The sequence below is a fragment of the Nannospalax galili genome, unplaced genomic scaffold (assembly GCF_000622305.1).
Source record: "Nannospalax galili isolate Female #2095 unplaced genomic scaffold, S.galili_v1.0 scaffold325, whole genome shotgun sequence".
Lineage (NCBI taxonomy): Eukaryota > Metazoa > Chordata > Mammalia > Rodentia > Spalacidae > Nannospalax > Nannospalax galili.
In genome coordinates, this window is record NW_008355159.1 from 690,287 (window position 1) to 705,988 (window position 15,702).

Sequence of the window (15,702 nt, forward strand, 5' to 3'; positions counted from 1 at the left end):
CCAACAACGCTATACTGAACACTACCATACTATACTATCTTTTATTATTTGCATGCATTGCCATATATTTTAAACTCTTTTGGGTCCCTTAAGTAGAACCTGCATAACATGAAAGACCCTATTATTTGATGGTTATCAGACAGATTACTTGTTGAGTAATAATCAGACAACAAAATGAGAAAGAAATGTAAAGAAAAATTAGCATACAGTATCAGAAAAATATCCACTATTTCCATTCTTCTGGAAGTCAACACCATTGCAAAAGTAAGTCTCTATTCCCAGTGCAAAATAGTAATAATAATAATAATAACCCAAAGGTGTCTAGTTTTTATTTACAATAAAAGAGGAGAGAAGGAAATAAAAGTTATTGTCTCCTAGATTTTGAGGTAATACCCCATAATTATTACTGTACTTCTTAACTCCAGTGAGGTAGACCAAAAGACATCTAATGAATCTCCTCTTCATTCATAAAACCCTGCTTAAATCTTTCATTGCTTTTATCCTCCTAGAATAATAGCAGAGAAACAGTACTTGATGGGCCTGCATCATCAGACACTATTGGAAAGGTCTAGATAAGAGTGCTGAACTACCTATTAGTATTCTGCATGCAAACCCTTCTCTATAACCCAGAGTCATTCGTATCCTGGCAACCCTCAAAATTTCATTCTCATTGAATTGCTAGATCTTTATCAAAATATAATTATAGCCTTAATTTGAAAGATAAATTTTGATTGCCAGTGCCATGCCCAAAGGAAGAAATGATCAGGTGGGGGAAGAGTGCTTAGGCACAATTGTTAACCATATAATCAATGTCACGAATCATCCATTCCTTAAACACACACACACACACACACACACACACACACCAAAACTTTTGGGGGGAATTGTGAGATGTATAGTAAGCAAGGGGGAGCTCCTTGAGGCATCAGAGTCAACCTTTCACTCTGGTTCATGGTGTTTGTTCATTTTCGTGTGTTGTCACCCAAGTGCCTGCCATCTCTTTTAACTTGAGGCATCAGGGAAAGGGTCAAGCTGCATGCCCTGCTTCTATGCATACCCACATGGTCTAATCTGGAGTAGGAAGTAGTCCAGCCTACAAGCTCTTTATCATAGGTCAAGTTCTCTGTAAATAGAGTTTGATGTAGACATTTGTATGCAGGAAACTTATCTAGGTCAACACCTATAAAGAAAATGACTTAAGCAGGACTAAACACAGAAAGAAGTTGGGTTGTGATATGGTTATAAGAAAGGCTTGGGCCTTCTAGAAATCTTTGGAATTGAGATAACACTGTAGAGTTTTCCTAAATTGATACAAAGTGGGGCCAGACTGCTACTGATTTGTATTGAACAGTCATCACTGGGGAAAGGAGCATGATCTTGGGTGAGGTGACTTTCTTCATCAGAGAAAAAATTCTCAAAGAAGGACTTGGCTGTAAACTATGAGCTACCTGCACACTGGTGAAAGAGTGCCTGGGGAATAACTGCTTGGGTCCTGATGAAGAGAGGGAAAGCGGCTAGTGTGGTAAAGTAGCCCTTGCACCTCCACTGACTATAGTCACTCTGAAATCTAGAGAAAATTATCTGAACTGGACCCTAGATGGACTGAACCATGAGGGCAGCTCTATCCCCTAAGGTACCCAGGGGCTTCTGATGTGCATGATACGTCCTCTCACAGTGTGCAATTTGCTCTAGAAGATCAGAAAAAGTCTTTCCTTATTATCCGCTTGATACACTTCTGACTTTCTAAAACTATTTTTAATTTGTCTGAGGGTGGATACCGTTACCTCTTTTTAAATGGATACCTTTAAGACACTGCATAGGAAAAAGAAAAAGAGAAGATATCACACACTTCAGTTCCTTTCTTTAAGCTTCAGTACTCCTATAGGGTATAAATGATTCACTAGTTTGGGGATGGAGAAAGAACCAAGCATATATAATAGTCTTGCTTCATTGACTAGAAGGAATGGATTTTATTTAATATACATGGTAATGTACAAATATTCCTGAGACCATTGGGAAACCTTGAATTTGTAAATCCAGAGGCGTCAGGCTCCACTTCTGCAGCAGTCTGTTTCTGTGCCTCATGGTACTCATCACCTCAGTTAATTCCCTCATCTGGAGGGGTTTGGGGACTTGCTTCTTTCCACTGGCAAAGTAAGCCACAGGCCCAAACTAAGAAGGCCTGGCAGCTCCTGCCTCTGCATTTTTGGGGACCCAGAGCTGCCAGATAAGCTGTCTAGCTACCCTGCTGGAGAACCACATGAAGATGGAGAATCTCTGAAACAACCTGGAAAAAGGGACAGAAGTGTAGCCAGCTTGGCATCCCAGATGAACCTAGTTCCCAGGTAACATGCCATCTGACCTACCAAATGAAAGACTAGACAAAACGGCCAGGTAAGCTCATCTCAGACTGCAGAATTCTGCACCAACAGATTGGCAGCTGCCGCTTAAGCTGGTGAGACTTGGAGTGATTTCTTACGCAGAGATAGAAAGAACTTCAAATAGTACCAACCTCAAGATCAAGGGCCCACTCCCACCAAGTCCAGTACCTTTAAATCTTACACCAGTCTTTCTTTACTCCATGACCACTTTTCACAAAGAAACAAGCTTGGGGTTATTTACACTGGTTGTTACCTACACAATAATGAATAGACCAAAACTCTTGAAAGAAAATTCTTCAGAAGCCTTTCTAGGCTACTGGAGCTGAAGGTTGGGTTTGGGCTTCTTCACTATCTAAGCAGCTCAATCCTGTGTGTTAATTTCATATGCTTGGGGTTCAAAGCCATGGCTCAGCAAATTTACAAATGACTCCCTGTCCTATACTTTCAAGGTCACTCACTCAATCAGGTAAGACTAATAATGTTAAGTCCTGTCTCATAGTCTAAGTCAATTATATACTTGAATAGGAATCTACCATATTAGAGAGGCTCTGTAGTAAAGTGGAGCCTGGAGCTGTGGCCCTCTGGAACAAACCCCATATCTGCCACATGTTACTCCGAAAACCTTGGGCAAGTCACTTAATGTCTTTGTGCCTCCATTTCCTCATCTGTATAATGGGAATAACAATACTTCCTACCTCCTAGAATTATTGTGAGGATTGAATGAACTAATATATGCATAGAGCACAAATTAATGTCTTGGTTTTCTTTGCCTGAATTTAAGTTATTATATTGTAAGAACTCAGAAGAAATGCCCATGGATTTTAAATCATATGAATAACTGTTTTAGTGACTACACACTGGGAAAGGATGCCAGCTTCCAGAAACTATATCCTCTATAATTGTTCTCTTAAGGGAGAAGGGTCAGCATGGCATGATGGAAGGAGTGCCAAGCCAGGAAAGGAGGATCTAGGTCCTTACTTCAGTCTTGCTTTATTTTTTAAATGTTTTATTATTTTTATTTTATGTGTATGAGTATATTACCTGCATGTATGTAAGTGCATCCATGTCATGCAATGCCTGCAGAGGTCAAAAGAGGGCATCTGATTCCCTGGAACTGGAGTTATGGACAGTTGTTAACCGCCATGTGGGTGCTCTTAACCACTGAGTTATCGCTCTAGCCCCAGCCTTGCTTTAAAGTAGCAGCATGATGCAAGACAAGTAATTTACAAAATGGAAATAATGACAAGGACTTTGCCTTAAGAGGCTGGGCCAGATGTTCCCCCTGAGAACCTTCTGTTTCTACACCTTTCTAAATCTCTTTGAAGTGGGAAGGGGGAGGTGGAATTGCGATCAATTTTAAGATGGAGGTCTGTATGGTATTTGACCAAACTCAAGTCTCCAAAGCAGAGATGGAGTAAAAAATGGGCAGTGGAGTCCTTTATGCCAGAGAATGTATTGGCTGGGAATGTGCACAGATTATACTTCCCAGCCCCTCTTGCAATTTGACATGGCCAAGTAATTGAGTTCTGGCCATGGATTGGGTTCATATGAGGAATGCTACTTCCAGGACAGTCTTCCACAATTTCACTTTCTTCTGATGTTGGCTTGAGGCAGAGGACCCAGCAAGGATGTCAAGTCCCTAGGGAATGGCAAAGCCACAAGAGGGGAAGGTACTAGGCTGCTTATCATGGCAAACAGAAAAGTTGATTAGACTTTCTGTAAGAAACAAACTTGTTTTGATATTCCTCTGAGATTTAGGCTTTATTTGTTGCCTTCTTTGACTGATACACTCACTATACCCCCCTAGTTAACTGCAGATCTGAGATTTGATCTTCAAGAGAAAAGCGATCCTCTCCACCTAAGAGCAAGAGATCACTAACATCTTATTTACTACAGGTTAAGCCAAATTAGTGTGATGGGCTCATGTAATCTGAGTTCCAGCTCATCGTCTTCCGTATACTCTTCTAAGCTGGCCAAAGTTAGCTGCCATTATACTGGACCATTGGGACATTTAATTGACATTCATTCTATTTGTTCCCTCGGAGACTTAAACATAAGGACACTGTTTCAAGATGAACCAGTAGCTATTTCTAACACTCCCTAGAAGACCAGAAGATGGAGTTCTCATAGGTGCTCTGTTGTCTGGTCTCACCCTTCGTCTAGATCAAGATTGTTATCTTAATATTTTCCAGTTATAAACTATAGAAAACAAAGGTAAAATTTCAGAATCAAAATTCATTTTGAAAGAAAAGAGAAAATCACCTTGGAGGTTCTAGCTCCAATACCTAGCTGCTGGTGGAAATTCACACCTTTGCTCTTAAATTGCTTTCTTCTACTATAGAAAAACAGCCATTTATATTTTCAGCAATTACCAATGCACTTGTGCCCCCCACAGTCCTATCATTCAACCAAATCAGGAGCACAGAGTCCATTTTATTTAAAGCTGGACTTTGCCACCCTTGCACCAGAGAAAAGTGAACATGGGAGAATGAAGGCTTTTGAAAATAAACGATAGGAGAAGCCTAGCAGGTTCACAGGATCTTGGACCCCTGGAAGAAGATCTGGATTTCCTGTCATCTGCTGTCATTACTGAAAAGGCCCTCAGTCCCTTCCCGAATCTATTTCACGTGGCACCTGCCCCATTAGCTGAGGGCAGTCCCTTTCAGAATGGCTAAGTACGTTTGGCACGCCAAGAAAGAAGAAAAGTAGTGAGTGCCCTGGTACTGCCCATACACTAGGAAGCTAGCACGATTTAAGTGTCAACTGGACTCGTTGGTTCCCCTTTATTCTGAGCCCAACTCATTTAAGGTGGGGGGGAGTGGCCTGCTGCCTCCTGAAACACAGAGTCGGAAGCCCCGTATACAATGCTGGGTGCAACTCAGAGGGAATGTAAAGCCCAGATGTCCACGGATGGGGGCAGGGAAGGGATCCCGGTCCAGGTTCCCATCCTCCAATCCTGCAGCCCAGTTGCTTTGGGTCTCCTATGGGAAGGGATGAGGCTCGGCAAGACAGCTGCCCTTTTCACACAGCCCAGCACTCCAGCATCCCAGCCTTGACCTCCGCCTGGAGCCTCCGTGGCTCCACTCTGAGGCTATCTGGCGGTCCAAGTTTGGCTCACATTAGGCAGCTGGGAAGGGAGACTCTAGCCCTGGAATGGTGGGGTCAAAGCAAGCTGCATCTCCAGCCGCAGGGCTATTTTTAGATGCTGTTATCTTTGCCTTGCTCACATGCAGCTGTGAAAAACAAACTGGTGACCGAGAGGCACACAACTGCAAAATAAAAAGCCCATAAAACAAGAGCTTCCAAACTCAAGAGCACACCACGCTATGGCAAAACGCTGTGTGCTACAATGGCCAAGTCTGCCCAGTCTTCTGCTGAGGGGGGCTGGTAGGGTTTTGCTCTTTTGCTGCAAACACGTTCCTGGCCTGGCATGCCCTGAGCAGGTCCAGTTTGGGCTCACCAGCCAGCATGACTAGTCAACCAGGCAGCCATGCTCACGCCCACGGATGGTGACCCCCCTGGGACAGGTGTTCCAAGGCAGCAGGGTAGATGGGCTTAATGATGCCACAAACTGAAAAGCTCCAGCTCTCTCAATTCTCTTTTCCAGCTCATCCTAACCATCCCTCTGCCTTCCAGCGTTACAGCTCCATGACAGTGAAATCCCTACACAGGCAAAATGTCACCCAACACTAAGTGGCAGGGCAGGAAAACAGGAGAGCGCACCAAGTGGGAGCCCCGACTTCTCCCCAACCATTAGAGCCTACCCTCCCCCTTCCAAAGCCATGCCTCTGGGCGCTCTTCCACTCGCTATGCCCACAAGTCCCAATGTCCCTGCAGGCAGCCCAACACCAGATGCTGCAGCCCCTGCAGACCCCTCCACCCAGCTGCTAAGGGCCTGGGCAGCATCTTGGAAAAGTGGCGCCCCGCCCCAGAACCCGGGATGGGGGTGGTAGGAGGCGGCAAACTTCAAAGCTGCAGCTGAATATGCTTTTGAAAAAAATAATAAAAGCCCCCCCCTGAAAAACAACACTTCGTCCCTCCGAGCTATGCGAGGTCCACCTTGACCGCCAGCTCACCCTCGCTCAGCTCTGCCAAGGGGCTCAGGCTCTCTCAGACCTCAGTCGCTGGGATTTCCTCTCGGGCTAGCGCGCAGCTGGGCTGCGGCTCATGCCTTCTCCACCCTAAGTTCACCCACCACCCAGAGGTGCAAAAAATTAGTTTTAAATGATGTCACTTGCCCATACCCCCTCCCCACCCCCAAAGCTGGTCCCCTCTCACACACACCCGCGTGGCCTGGGCTGCGAGTCGAGGAGCATCCCGGGGGGTTGCGGTGGGGTGCCGCGCCGAGGCTTGCCTCCCCTGGCGTCCGCTCAGGCTCGGGTTCTGCCCTGGGCAAGCCGCCCGCGCATCTTTCGCCGGGTGCAGAAATCCTACCGCCAGTGCGCCCAGGGCGCGTCGCCGGGCCCCGCGCCGGCTCCCCCGGAATGCGGCCGTCAGGTGAGGTAGGCATGCGTGCCGGCTCCGCAGCGAAGCAGCAGCTGGTTGGGGCGCGCTGGGCTGGGGATCTGCCTTTTCTCCCTCTCCCCGCAAAGGAGAGGCCTCTCAGGGGCTTTCCAGTGCCTTGTTGTGTTACGACCGCATTCCCCCTTCCTTTTTTTCTTTTATTTTAGTTTCTTCTTCAGATGCAAGATGAGAGATCGCCGGAATCCATGCCCAGCACCAGTCTAACTCGGTCCACAGGCAGAGAGAGAATTATGAATGGATGCTGCCTTCTGATGAGGAAGTCGACTGGGGAGGTCTCTGCGCACGGCGCGCTCCATCAAAGCAGGGGCATTGGCCCCTCCACTGCTTCAATGCTGCAGGCTGAGCTACCTAATTGACCACTGGGAAATCAGGTGCCGGGAGACCTGGGCGGGACGTAGCCCCGGGGCCACGCTGGGATCGAGTGCCTAGCCAGCTTAGACAGCTTCGATTTACAGCCTGGTGAATGGGGAGGACTGCGGCAGCCAAACCTCCCGGGCAGCAGGCACGGCTGCACCAACGCTCCGCAGACAGCAGTCAGGCTCCACGAACATCTCCTGTCCCCGCTGGGTTTAGAGAGAACCTGGCTAAAAAAAAAAAAAAGAAAAAAAGAAAAAAAAAAATCTGTCCCCTGCCGCCAGCCGCAGTGAGCTGCAGGTCTCAGCCCCCAGCCCCAAAGTCGGCGGCGCGCGAGAGCCGACCGGTGCGCTTCCACGAGCTGGGGGCTGCGGAGGATCCCGGATCCGGATTTCTTGTACCTGTGCGTTTCTTCCTCAGATAGCGCGACCGCTGGGGCTGCGCGTTAGCCATACCCAGAGTGGCGGCGGATTCAGCACATCACCAACAGGCTGGACCCACCCCCGTGGCTCCCCTCTCACCTTCCTCTCCCCAGCCTTCATCAGTCAGCAAAGGAATTGGAGACGCTGACCATGGCAAGCCCTCCATCTGGGGCAAAAGGAGATCAGTTATGGCATGTACTGGCATGTAACAGGGATAGAGTGACTGGAAAAATGTGACATTGCGCCCCCTCCCCCCATTCATCTCTGGACACTGAAGCCTCACATTTAGACACAACTCACTCTTCCCGGGCTTACACACACTGCAAGGACAATGCCTCTGCAGCCATGTATTAATCTCCAGGGAAGAACGATTTACTAGACCAGCTCCGAGGTTGAATCAGGATTAAAAACCATGGCACTATGTGCCCATGCCTTAGGCGGGCAGGTTCTATATATAACAACCCAGTGCAGAAGGCAGAGTCATTTAGGGCCACTTAAAACACAATGCTTATGAGATACAGTCTAATATATAGCAAGGAGGAAACCGGTGAATGAAATTATCCAAAGATGACTTGTGAAATTCCCTGTTTTGCTCATTTGTCTTGAGGCTTGTGAAACTCATTTAGGGAAAACTTGAGTATTTTCTGACTGGGATGTCTATTTGCAAATAAGGAGGTTGGTGACCCCAGGCAGATTTTGCATGTGTAGGGAGGATTGTGTCCACCTGGCCTTTAGCTCCTGCATAATTCACAGTTGTGTGAGGTACACATTTTGCCAAGGTCATAAGAAATCACAGGGTGTACAGGAGCAGAGTAAAGACCATTTTCTAATTGGCATTACTATGAATTAGTGATTGTGGTCACATGATGAATCGCATTGAACACAAGTTAGCCTGTGCTGGCTGTGCTCCTCCAACCCCACTCTGCCAACCTCCTTGGAGGGCCTCCAGCAGCCAGCAAGGACAGGGAATCTGTCTGGAGTGCCCAGAGAAGCCAGTGTGTCTGGGACAAGAAGGATGAAGAGAAGAGAAGGCATAGCCACTTTCCCAATGAGCCATGAACTCCAAAGTTTAGAGGGTGAGTGGGCAAATGAAGAAGCCACCAGAGAAGAGAGATAGGAGTCAGGGAAGCAAGAGGCCAAGACAGTGACAGGCCACATCTCAGAAGCTGGGGGCTGCCAGAGTTGTAGGACCACAGTGTGATCAAGAATACCAATGTCACATGTCTTGGAGAGATTAGTTCCAAGGCAGGACCTGGGCCAGAGAGGCTCTGGGAAAACCTGGAGGAGCAGTTACTGACAGGAGGGCTGGGATGAGTGGAAGCAAAAGGAGTTTTTTTTGTTTGTTTTCCTTTAGCTTTGGCTACCTGAAGGACTAGGAGCAGCAGCAGCATGGAAAATGGGGACCATCAGAGATGCCATCCTCAGGCCTCCACCCAGACTTGCTTCATCACACTGAAGGTGAGGCCCAGTGGCCATCTATCTTCATGTTTGCAAGCTCTCAGACCAACTTCAGCAGGAGAGAGGCCCTACCAAGTATGAACTCAAACCTCCCAGGCCTTGAAAGGAGACTCTATCTAGGGGGAACAAATGGCTGCCTTTCACAGCAATTCCTGGCAGGATCACCTCATGGGCAGCTAGTAGATAGCTGATGGCCAAGTCACTAACCACACAGTCCAAGGAGGTGAACTGCTTACTCTAGGTTTTCAGGACTTCCCCTTCAAGGGAGAGCCTTGACAATGAGGAGCTCAGAACTATAGTGAAATGGTGAAAATGGCCAAGTCTTTCCCCTTTCATATTCAACTGTCCAGTACTGAGTTGGTTGGTAATAGTGACCATGAAAATAATATAAGATTACTTAAATTTGAACAGGGTTTTAGCAAGTCCCATGGAATAAAGAAAAAAAAAAACCATGGACTTTGAACCTACAAAGCTCTGTGCGAAAAGCCTAACTCCTCTAGTCCTTAGCAAATGTGGGTTTGAGAGCATCATTTGGATGTCTCCAAATCTTGGTTTTACTCACTGGTAAGATGAACACAAGGATACATAGTTTATAAGGATGCTAAGAGAGTAAATAAGATATAAAGCACTATGATGGTGCCTGACATGTAACAAAAGCTCAATGAAGGTAGACCCTTCCTTTCTGTGTGTGAGGTCTTCACGCATAGTGCTCATATTGTATTTTTTCCCTGGGGTTCCCACACCCGGTCAGGTGGTTAGGGTACCCAATACTTCCAATGTTCAAGGGTTCAAACAGAAGCACTTATTACCAAGTATCATTCTGGGTGTTGACAGGGACATACCAGAGCCTGGTCTCATTTTGAGTTACATTTTAAGAGCTCAGTTTATACCCCAGGTCATGTGCACCTACACTTATTTTTATCAGAAGCTAAGGATACCAGGTCTCCGGAGAAAGAATTACAAATGTATCTTCCCTTAGGATAGTGACAAGGACCAACAAATTTTACCAGAAAAGGGCCAGACAGAACGTGTTTTAGGTATTACAAGTCATGTGGTCTCGCTATAACCACCCTTACCTGTTACAGTAGTAGATCAAAAACAGTCATAGAGAATGCATAGGTTCCAATAAAACCTTAGTCCAAAAAAACGGGGAGTAGGTGGAATTTGGCCCATGGGCCAAAGTTTGCCAATCTGTGATTGACAGTGTGACTCAGACACAATTTTTTTTTCTTTTAATTGGTATTGCTAGTCCTAGGTGGAGATATGGCCCTTTCCTCAGCATGAGCTAGGAAGCAGAAGAGAAAATGGCTGATAGAACATAGTGATGTGTCTCGAGCATGGCCCATACACCTCCTCCCTGCTACACTTTTCTCTGTTGGCTGAACACAGAGGTTCATGGGAGTGGTGGAATCCCAAGATGGGTACCCAAATGACTATACAGTGATCTGCATTAGACTTAACAAGATGAGAACTAAGCCACTGAAATGTTGAGGATTTTATTTCCAGACTTAACCTACCTTGAGTAATTCATTTTCCTATCTCTTTAATCAGATGATACAAAACATAATTTAATGCTTTGCTGATTACTTAGGGTCTTTATTAAGAAGGCTTATTATTGGTCTCTATGGTAACACATTTCTAAGATGCTTTTTGGATTTCTAAGCTTTCTTTGATATTTAGTTCTCAGCTGTCATTCCTCTCACCCTCCTTCTAGTTCCTTCCCCATAATTGGATCCCACAGTGGGTCCATCTCACCTCTCTTCCCACTATACAGAAACTGTCCCTATGTTTTTCTAGAGCTACTTTCTGGCTTTATCCTCTTTGGCCTCCAAAATGTACCTGTAGCTAGGTGACATCTGTCCATTAAAAAAAGATTACTAATAGTCCGAGCAAGAGGTTTCAGGTTGAAATGCATGGGTTCTCTGGCAACTGTCTACGCCTTTGAAAAGCATCCTTTCAAGTGAGTTTTCACTTACATCCTGGATTTGGGTGGTTCTACAGAAAGGTGAAGACATTGGAAGCACAGTAGCTCTGAGAGGAGCAGGTCATTTCTGTATTGTCCAGCATATGAGTTGTCAAAGCTTGACTTCTGCTAGTCATGTCGGGGGATTCCACAGTACAGGTTCAACATCTATCCCTTCATATTTGTGGATGCTTCACATTCATGGATACACTGAACTACCCATTTTAAAATTCATTCACCTTTTCTGCTTAATTATGTTGTGGATGCCAACAGATCTCAGTTGGCTCCTATTTTGTAGGACCTGGGAAAATTGAATATAAGGGTACATAGTTTCATCTCATTCCAGAAGTCATATATTACCCTTATAGCTGGGGACAGTTTACCAAGAAAACCCAGCCGTGCTTTAGACCTGTTTTCTGGATTATTCTGATTGGTGGGCATATATGGTCCTTTTCTAGCATGAGGTGGAAAGCTGAAAAGGAATCAGGGAGGCCAGACCATGGGGAGGGAAACTTCATGCAGTCAAGAGAGTCTAAAAACCTCAAATCTAAATTTCTTTTCTGTTGTTGTTGTTGAAAAAAACAAATATGATCCCATTTAAGTGGTCATCTGCTTTTTGTTCTATAAAAACAAAGAAGGTTTTCTCTAGGTCTCTCATTCTATTATGCTATGAGACTTTCCAAAGTAATTTCTGATCACCAGTATTTATATTTTCTCCCCATTTCTGCTGAGTACCCATAATTAACAATCACACCCATCCATAAGCACGGACTATAACATGCTCAGATCTGGGTAATCTTTTTATCCTAAACTGATCTTGTTGGTAACCATGGGATTTCCAATACCAGCTCCACTCTTTTTCCACCATATATACCCACTCCTTATGTTGCTTAATGTTATTTCCTTGCTTTCTTCTCTTTGGCTCTAAAATGTACTTCAACCCAATAATGAAAGCCCAGTTTTGCTTCAGTGACTTACTTCTCTGGGGCCAGTTGGATGCCTTTTCCTTAGATATGGATGAGGCTGAGTTTCTCTTCTTTTTGAAAGCAGTCATTATTGTTGCTACCCAACTCCTGCACACAAGAGACCCCCCACAACTTTCAGAAGAAATGACTGCTATAAAATGGATCACTCAGGGCTGGAGAGATGTCTTGGGTGGTTGAGAGATGGCTTTGTGGTTGAGAGATAGCTCAGCAGAAGGCCTAGGTTTGGGTCCCAGCACCCACATGGCAGCTGAAAACCATTTGTAACTCCAGTTCCAGGGGATCTGGGACCCTATTCTGACCTCTGAGGGCATTTCACAACACAGGTACACTTACACACATGCAGGCAATACACTCATACACATAAAATAAAAATAATAAACATTTTTAAAGTGGATCACTCATTAAAAAGCTGTGTTTATTCATATATGTCTTATAACACAACAAATGTTTTGTTTTGCAATACTGGGGATTGAACCCCAGGCTTCACACATGCCAGCCACATGCTCTACCACTGATCTATATCCCCAGCCCTTATTACAACAAATGCAAATTAATTTCTGAGCACGACTATCTAAGCTACTGTCTATATGGCAGCCGGTATAAATTTTCTATCTCCAAATTCTCCAAACCATCTGGTAGAAACTACTGTATTGTGACCTGTTAAAATAAGTAACAGCTGTGATAATCCCTCTGGATTTATAGCAAGCTATAAAACTTTGCATATACTGGCAATGCATATAAAATAATAAATAAAACCATTATCATTCTGTGCTTTCTGTGGGAATGCTATGGAATGCATCAGAGCAGAAGCATTAAGTAGAGGTTTTGTCCAACCTGGCCTCCTCTAGCCAGCCCTCTAAGACTAAGCTCCATACTTGGATCTTTTGATTATGTTTAAAAACCTTAGCCAGTGCAAATGCACCTTTTATGAAACAACACGGTTCCCAGAGACTGCTCCCAACTTTTATTATTTCAAAGATTTATTTTATGATAGTAGGTTCCCTAAATATCCCACAGTATATCCAGAGCATTAAGAAAAAAGAAGCTATGAACAACTCAAAAATGTGAAATAATTTATAGCGCAAAATCTAAGATGATCTTGGAATTGTAAGCTATAAGTTATGTTTGCAAACACTGCCAAGATCCCAGGTTAAAAATATTTTATCAAAGTCCTCTCTCTAAGACATGTAACATATGGAAAAAGACAGACTAGTATCTGATGGGAAATGGATTGAGGCTGCTTTGATTCTGCACATGGATTTCACAAATGTAAGGGGACAAGGAAAGAAAGTAGCATGGAATGATGTGACTAATGTGAAATGGTTCTTTAAAGTTCTGGGTATTATACCGTAATCTTATTTAGTCTTCCCAACAGCCCTGTACCTTAGGAATTATCATTCTTATGTTATGGTTGAGGAAACTGTTGTTCAGAAATTAAATATCTTGCCCAAGGGCATCCAGACAAATCAAAGTCGTAGAGTGTGAATTCAGTTTTCTTTTGATTCCCAAGTTCATGCTCCTTCTACTTTACTCCCCTGCCTTTTGGATGGATGGCCACAACCTTTCCTTGCAATGACCCATGGAACTGTCCTTGTCATGATCATGAGAAATTTCCACATCTTTCTTCTCCAGTTAATAAAGTCTACTTGAACTTAAGTGGGATATTCATTATTATTGGAAAGGCTTCAAAGATTTCGATCTACAAGTTGAAAAGTTTGCAGGCAAGTTATTTGGTTATTATGGTAAATTTCAGAAATAGCCACTGTACTTTTTAGCTCTTCCCATGAAGAGATGGAACTATTACTAAGGAGGCCTATAACTTCATTTGGCCAATAGAATGCAATAGAAATGACACTGTATACACTCTGAGCCTGGACTTCAGAAGCCTTGTAATTGATTGTGGTTGATAACCATGCTTGTTCCATCTCTACAAAGAATTCAGGGTTAACCTGTTGGATGATGAAACATATATGGCCCAGTTGCCCCCCTCCCCATCTTGGCCCATAGATTGCTAGCCATCAGACAAGTGCATGAGGCCATGCTTGGTCCTGAGTCCTAGCTGACCAACTGCAGTTGCATCAGTGTGTTCCATGGAGTTTAATGGGGCCATTCCTAACCAGAAAAAGTACCTATTAAGAACTGGGGTGATATGCTATGTGGTAAAAGCTAATTTGCACAGTTCATCAAAAAATAAATTTCTGGTCATATGTTCAAATAGAAAACTAATGTCAAGATTATTGGTTTGGGCAAGACAGTGATAAACTAAAGCTTTATAAAACAAAAGGCAAATCCCCTCTGGTAACTAGAACTACTGTCATATCACAGAGTCTTCACATCATCTCAATATAACCCACAAAAGTGCCAGCTCAGGTAAAGTTCCAGAAGCTCATCTTCCTTCCCCTGATCCTGGGCTTGTCAGGTTGATATTGGATTATACAGTTTGAGGTAAAGAATCACCAAGGTGAGTAAGCCAGAGCCACTGGCAAGAAATAATCAGTGAATGGAAGAAAGAGAAGAGATGAAAAATTTTAAAGGCTACAAATGCTAATGCATAACCCCAGAAATCCCGCAGGGAACTAGAGACTAGAGATGCAATGCTATGGAACAAGAAGAACTACAGGTTTTATTTTTTTAAATGATGTCAGCTTTGTACTTAGCAGCCATAGTCACAGCTGTCTTCTTAAGTAGATTAAAGTATTCAGAAACACAGGTGGGAGAGAGGCAAAGAAATGTCCACCCTCCCCTTCCCACATACTTCAGAAAATTTACAGATGGAGACCCTCAAAAGGAAGGAAGGAATAATTATAAACTAAATTAAGGCCAAATTGAATTATCTCGGAAAGGAATAATGACTACAACTAAGTACCTTGAGCTGTGGTTCTTAGCCTTAGCTGTATGCTAGAATTTCAACAGAGTGAAAGCAACTCCAAAGTCTGCTCTCTTAATCATGACATTAATTACCAACTATATTTAAGAGGAAAAATGTTCAGCATTTGGAGCTCTCATCAGTTTCAACAAAAGCCATTTCTTTTCAAGGAAATGCTGGTGGATAACATATTAGTTGATTGCTCAACTATTTTAACATGTAGATAGATGCTTGGGCTTCTAATTTTCTTACTGAATATTGGAGACTTTGAACTTTGAATAATTTCATTTGTCTTTATCTCTGTGCCCTCTAGTTATACACACAGAAAAATAGTTATACGGGCATATTTTCATTTGTACATCTACAGCTTTTTTTCATTTGGTATTGACAATACTGCAGGAATTAATTAATTTAGTTCATTTTGTTTCTTGGGGAAAAGGTTACAAAATACAAAAGGGTCCCTTTCAGTTGACTCTGGAAAGGTTTTATACAGAGTAGAAAAAGGGAAACAGAAAGAAAACTTTGTAGTCTTGAGAAAACATGTTGTTCTTACCCAAAACAATTCTCTTGTATTTGCAATTAAACATACGCTATATATATATTGCCCCTCCAAAGGGGGTCATTTTACTGAGCAGCTTTATGAATTTACAAAAACCTTGTTCTACCAGCTTTTGTAGTCTTTCCTAGTTCAAGGCTTGAACTTGACAGTCAGTCAGATGGAACAGGCCTTGAAGCATTCTGGAGAGGA

General features: G+C 43.9%; 1 protein-coding gene across 1 annotated transcript in view; it reads right to left on the reverse strand.

The window, feature by feature from the left end:
* Nhs (NHS actin remodeling regulator) overlaps positions 1 to 15,702 on the reverse strand; it is a 352,300-nt gene that overhangs the window by 67,919 nt on the left and 268,679 nt on the right. The gene's annotated exons all lie outside the window — the stretch shown is intronic.